Raw genomic sequence first — 7910 nt, 5'->3', positions numbered from 1 at the left:
ATATGTATATATATATATGTGTGTATAAATATGTATATATATATATATATATATATATATATATATATATATATATATATATATATATATATATACTGTATATATATATATATATATATATATATATATATATATAAATATATGAAGAATCTATTTTAGTTATGTCACTGTTTTTAGAATATTTCATAATATTTGTTCATTATTTCGCTATTTTTTTTTTTTTTCATTTCCTCACTATTTTTCCCTGTTGAAGCCATTTGGATTGTAGCTTAGCTTACCTAATAATAATAATAATAATAATAATAATAATAATAATAATAATAATAATAATAATAATAATAATAATAATAATAACTGGCGTAAGTCATACCAAAAACTAAACATCCAAAATAAAATAAAACAAAAACCATGGAGCCGTTTTATACATTACGAATCGAATGATCTATCAAACAGAACGTATATTAAAACATACTTGTAAGAAACTCGTCCTTTTCAGGTTTAACATTACCTGTGACCCCTCCCTGATTGATGTTCGTAAGATCTCCGTGTCTTCCCTTCGAAACACGGCGATAATCCACCATATAGAGGAACTTTCCAAATTCCTCTGGGAAACCTAAAAGAAAAATGAATAATAATAGAAATAAGATAAAGAAAGATAGATCTAATGTGATCATAATAAATGTAAGGTTAATCTAAGTAACTGTTAGAATAAATGAGTAAAAGATGTGTCAATGAATTAAAAAAAGAAATTATTGAAAGATGAAGACTTAATGATTGTTATCTCTCTCTCTCTCTCTCTCTCTCTCTCTCTCTCTCTCTCTCTCTCTCTCTCTCTCTCTCTCTGTAAACGTATGTATGTACAATGTATATACGTAAATACGTATATACTGTATATATATATATATATATATATATATATATATATATAAAGGGACAGACACAATATATATATATATATATATATATATATATATATATATATATATATATATATACATTGTACATACATACGTTTATTCGTCACATATAGCATGTGCAGTTCAAATTACCTCAGTGCTGAAATCACTTTCCATACCATGTGAAAAAGAGAGAAAACTTTCTCCATCGAGCAAAAGACGAAGACATGACGTCTCTTTGTCCTGGAGTCCCTGAGAATCGACTTCAAGGAATCAAATAGTGTAGATACTTCGGAAGGGAATTCTACAGCAGCGTAGCTTGTATAGGAAGTGGAAAGTTCAGCTAGAGAAACATCTACATCTGAAAGGTATTTAAAGCAATAGAATTCACATACTATATTTGGATACACTGTTAAAAAATTGCATTAAGAAACTGTAAATGACTGATAACATTTATTCCAGAATTTTTGCCGTTTTGAAAATTGGATATTTTGACGTTAAGGAGTGATATTACGGGCAACAACCCGTAAGATATAAGAACAATGTAAAGGAAAATTACGGTCGCCTGTATTTTACTGAAATACAGCTATCTTACTGAGAATTTTCTATAAAAAATACGGTGTTTTTTTAAGTGTATAATAATGAACTGGGAATAATGTAATGGATATTGTTAAACTGTTAACTACGTACTTGAAAAAGACCTTATTGCAATACTAATATTTTATTTTTTTAAATTATATGTTTGCTCAAGGCGACTTTCTATATTTGCACGGGTGGAAAATTACTTGCGTCTTGGTAGTATTAAATCTATTTCTTGAGTTATTATAGGTCATTGACGTATTGTACGTAAATTCATGAAGACAAAAAATCAACAATGCTTCACATCGGAAATGTATATTTGTTTATGATTTAAGTCCTGTTGCATACTATGCTATTTTCCTTTTAAAATAAAGATAAACATGAGAGAGAGAGAGAGAGAGAGAGAGAGAGAGAGAGAGAGAGAGAGAGAGAGAGAGAGAGAGAGAGAGAGAGAGAGAGAGAGAGAGAATGATCAAATAGCACCTAAAGTTAAAATACACATAAAGATATCAGTATCTTCTTTTACTCTTCTACACGACAGTCTTGATTTCTTGTTATTTTTCTGCAACAACAAAACATGACCAAGAGGTATAATCAGGAAAATAAAGTAATGTGTAGTTTTCTGCGATCTTCCCTTTCTTCTTTCTTTTAACCACCATGTTTTCATCCTCTACAATCTACAGTCCCTCCCACACGTATAGGTATTCATTTATTAACCCTATCACATATTTCACCATTCAACTTAGCCCTTCTTCTACCCTCCACATCAACAGAATATTTACTTCATTAAATTAGGGCTGATTAATTATAGACAGCATTCATTAATCAAAATTTATCCTTACATTATTTTATTATAGACCATATTTATTTTTCATTTTAGCTATAATACTTGTTCATTTATTTCTCTCTATGTTTAATACTTGTCCTTTTTTTCTCTAACCTTATTCTTGATAAAACTATAAACCCTATTGAATAGCTAAACATGATTGTATATTTTATAATGGAAGTACACCCCAAATGATCCCCCTTTTTTCTTTACTAAATATTCTCTTATCACATTTCACTATTTACTATTTCATTACATACACTGTTAAAAAAAATCCATAAAAAACGGTAAATATATGGCAACATTTATTCCAGGAGTTTTACCGTTTTAAAAACAGCTATATTGACGTCAAATAGTGATATTAGGGGCACCAACCCGTAAAAGATAATAACAAAGTAAGGTAAAATTACGGTCGCCAGAATTTTACTGAAATACGGTTAGGAACAGTATATTTGCAAGGAGAATTTCCGATTAAAATTACGGTTTTTTTAACAGTGTAAATCTACTTCTAAAACTCATTTGCTAATTTTGCTTATACTCAGTCATAAACTCATCATGGAATTTTGAAATCTCCCTATCTAAGCCTTCAGCCACGATTTCTTTAAATTTAGTCCATAGTTCATATATTTTACCTGACACCAAATCCACTTACAATTGAAATTACTATCATAGAGAAAGCAATTTAGGTGAGGTGGTGACATCGAAAGCAGAAAAGATATCAGGCTCTGGAAGGCGTTCCTGCCGAAGAATTTTTGCATCTCGTGTTCATCTGTTAAAAAGACTGTGAGGAAATAGTTTTAATTTTTGAAATACGCCTAAAGAAAATTCTGTGTAGTATCAATATGCCCATCATCCAAATATCGGTTATGCATATCGAAATTTATATATACATATGAATTTATTAACAAATATTTTTTGTATAATATCAATTTTTCGTAGATACATCCAAAGTATGAAACTTTTTTGGAATTATTATGCTTTTGTGGTTTCATAGAAATATTGAATATTTTGTTATGCTGTTAGCAAGATATAATAAAAAAACACGTGAAATACACCTATAAAATCTGAATGGATAACAATATATACTGCATATATATATATATATATATATATATATATATATATATATATATATATATGTATATATATATATATATATATATATATATATATATACATATATATATATGTATATATATATGTGTGTGTGTATATATATACTTATGTATATATACACACACACACACACACACATATATATATATATATATATATATATATATATATATATATATATATATGTATATATATATATATACATCTATATATATATATATATATATATATATATATATATATATATATATATACGTGTGTCTATGTATGTATATATGTGCATGTGTATGAATGCATAATATTCGTCTACATTTAGGAGAAACATTGATTTTCAAGTGTACAACGACTAAGATATGACGTTCTAGAAACATCTGCAATTCCAAGTCAGTTCTTATATATTTCTTAGAACCTATAAAACTCGAAAAGGCTGTCAAAACCATTTGACTTACCTTGTTGTTCTAACACTTGCAAGAAAACTGTTTCTTTCCAAGTGAGATAGTGTTGAATTGCCCCTTGACTCAATTTCCGGTAACCCCACCAGCAGCCAGGCTTGTAAATGGTATACATTATTACTATTATTATTGTTATTATTATTATTACTTGCTAAGCTATAACCCTAGTTGGAAAAGCAGGATGCTATAAGCCCAGGGGCTCCAACATAAAAAATAGCCCAGTGAGGAGAGTAAACAAGGAAAAATAAAATATTCTAAGAACAGTAACATTAAAATATTTACTATAATAAACTATAAAAACTTTAACAAAACAAAATGAAGAGAAATGATATAGAATAGTGTGCCAGAGTGTACCCACAAGCAAGAGAATTCTAACCCAAGACAGTGGAAGACCATGGTACAGACGCTGTGGCACTACTCAAGACGAGAGAACAATGTTTTGATTTTGGAGTATGCTTCTCCTAGAAGAGCTGCTTACCATAAGTTATATCTTTACACTACTGTATTAAATACTCAATATTATCCCATTCACACACTTTCTCTACTGTACTATAAGCAGCCCTTCAGCCTTCTTATACAGTGTAAAACATTCACCTTTCCTGGTTATAAAAACTTCTTTCTTGTGAAAGTGCATAGATCATGAAATAACAAATAAGTGTATTTGTTTGATCTCATATTGCATCAGTTTTCTAAATTTTATGTAATAAATGAAAAAAGAATCGTTTTTTTTTTTTTTCATTCTATTTGACTTATGATTTAGTTCCTTTCATTTATGACATTTTGAAGAATAATCCAATGCATAATTTATTTTATTGATCAGTAACTCCTATAATAAATGATAAAGGTTCAAGACCAAAAGAATATACAGTATGTCAGCAACATTGTAATTAAGATTTGCTGCAGAATCATTTTTTTTTTAATAATTAAGTACTTATTTTTCAAGTAAAAGGAAATAATTTATGGATGCAAGATTTTCTGCAGATTTAATATTTTGAATAATTAAGTACCTATTTTCCTAAGTAAAATGGAACCTGATTTTATAATCTATGCAAGTGATATATCTATTCAAGCAAAGATAAGGGACGAAATCCCAATAAAACAGAATGCATTTGGCTTACCTATCGATATAAAGTAGATTGTTAACATCTTGTGCATCCCAACCAATGTTTGCTGCCTGAGAACGAGAAAAGAATATTGCATGAATCATAGATAATAAAATTTCCATTAGAAAAATAAACAACCTCTAGATTCAGGTGATGTCCCATTCACCTATTCAATTACATTTTCAATTATTATTATTATTATTATTATTATTATTATTATTATTATTATTATTATTATTATTATTCATTATCACTATTATTATCATTATCATTATTATTTCTATTATTATTATTTGTTGATGCCCAACGATTAAATGTAAATAATGTTTGTTGTCTAGTTATCGCGATGGTTAATGTTTAGGTTTGCTGTGTGGTAGTTTGCTGGTTCGAGTCTATGCTCGGCCATATGAATTGTTTACTTGGTGTTGGGTTGTTTTAGCTAATTTACGCATAGTTCTCCGTCACGTGAACTTTATGGTAATCTACTGTGTCTTCCTGTAAACAAATGAGAAAACTTATCAGTTTAAAAAGTGATTTCATACAGAACGAATATAACGAAAGTTGGTATTTACTGAGGAATATTTGGACCGTTTGTTATAGGAACACAATTTAATTGAACCACATCACATCACGTCACTTCACATCACTTCAAGTTATGCTACATACGTCAAGTCTACATGTATAAACTCCTAACAATATAACCACATCGATGTTAACGTCATGGATCTAATAAAGAACTATATGTGCGTGTCAAAATTGTGTTTCTCCATCATTCACGTTAAGCAATAGAAAAATAGTGCATTAACATCGTTCAATTAAATTGTTAAACTACCATCAACGACTCACGCTGAAATTCTATAATAACTCTTATACGTGAGTCTTAAGAAGTGGAATTACTGCCTGTTATAAACAACTACAGACAAGATGGCGTCGTCTGATGAGACTGTTCAGAATAGTGCTCCCGTCGAAAACTCGGGTACGACAGTTAATATTCGAACATTAAAAAATAAATTGAGATCATCACTTGGCAACGTAACGAAAAAACGCAACGAACTCATAGGCCTCATGTCAAATCCGGACAACCTGCACTTGGTGAAAATGTGTCTAGAAGAATACAACGAAGCTTTCGATAAGTACAAAGAAAACTTCAATTGTGTCATGGATAACATCTCAGACGAATTGGAGCAGGACCAGGAATTGTCCAGATATGATACCAAGGAAATTAGCATTCTGCAATTCCAAAACCATACTGGTGAATGGATAGCTATAAACGAAAAACGACTTGAAGAAGACCTGGAGAGTCTTTTAAGCCGATCTGGTTCAAAACGTTCTTCCAAACGGCCTTCTTCCCTTCCTTCTGGCAAATCGGCTACGTCCGAAAAGGTGCGAGCCAAAGCACGTCTCGCCGAGTTGCTTGCCGAAAAAGAACTCGTGACAAAGAAAAAGGAACAGGAGGCAAAGACAGAAGAGATTCTATTGGATATCGAAATAGCCAAGACTCGAGCAAAAGCACGTGTTTTTGCAGAAACCGAAAATGACATTGGCGACGACAATGTTGGTAACAAAGACAATGAGACACATACCAGCATTATTGTGCAACGAGCCAACCATCAAGACGTGAATGTTATGGTTGCTGGACCTAGTGTAGCTGCCCCTGGAATTTGTGCGAGTGAAGGTGCTAATACGGCTATGGGTGGCAATATGGCTAACCAGGTTATACTCCCTGTCACCCAGGAAAATAGTGCCAGCTTACCCAGTCTAAATCCCAGCACTGCACAAGAATTTGTTCCCAGAAATTCTTCAGAGACTGTTACTAACACTCTTGCAACTCCAGTCAACGCTTCGAATGCCAAGTCATCAACGTTTCCAAATCTAGAACAGTATACGTATCCGCATGTAAATATACCTGTGAACAGTAACTTTGGTGCACCCTATCCACTGCCTAATTCACCTCCAGTTAACACCATACAACAGCAGATTAGTGGTATCGCCACAGCTCTAGCTTTGCCTGCACCGCAAGTTCCTAAGTTTACCGGTGATCTTCTGGAATACAGTGACTTCATACTGGCGTTTGACACCAGGATCTCCTCTAGAACAGCCAGCAGCAGCGACAGACTTTACTACATTCTACAGCATACAGACGGTGAACCTAAGGACCTCATCAGCAGCTGTATATACATGCAGGCAGACCAAGGATATAGTCGGGCAAGACAGTTGCTACAACAAGAGTATGGTGATCCTTATAAAGTATCCCTGGCATACTTGAAACAACTAAACGAGTGGAAGCCGATAAAACCAGACGAAGGGAAATGTCTGAAAAGATATTCGCATTACTTGCTAAAATGCTTCAGTGCCATGCAAACACTTACTCACCTGGCTGTTCTTGATCATGCACCGAACCTGCAGGTGGTAGTCCAGAAATTGCCAAGTTATCTCCATAATAAATGGCGCGAAAAAGCCACAAACCGCAGACTCCTCGAGAACAGGTCTTCATGCTTTGGTAACATTGTCCAGTTTGTTATTAACGCAGCAGAGTGTGTCAATGACCCAGTGTTCGGCAAAGAAACCAATCTCGCCTGGGATGACGAAGTGCCTGATGATCACTGGCAACGTTTCAAACAATGGATTATTGAAGTCCCGAACCTTCAGAAGATAACAATCCCGAGACGTCTGAAGTTACCACAGCAAGCAAAAGATACGACTTTTCAGATGCACGTTTTCTCAGATGCCAGTACATCTGGGTATGGCGCTGTTGCATACCTAACCTCAAACGAGGGTGGATGTTCGAAAACTTCATTTCTCATCGGAAAAGCAAGGGTTGTTCCATTGAAAGCAACATCTATCCCACGGCTTGAACTCACAGCGGCTGCTGTAGCTGTAAATTTAGGACAGAAAATGACCCTCGAGTTTGATCTCCATCTCAACGAAATCTGCTATT

The sequence above is a fragment of the Palaemon carinicauda genome, chromosome 1 (assembly GCF_036898095.1).
Source record: "Palaemon carinicauda isolate YSFRI2023 chromosome 1, ASM3689809v2, whole genome shotgun sequence".
NCBI lineage: Eukaryota > Metazoa > Arthropoda > Malacostraca > Decapoda > Palaemonidae > Palaemon > Palaemon carinicauda.
The sequence above is the reverse complement of the archived record's forward strand: the minus strand, read 5'-3'. Positions refer to the sequence as shown.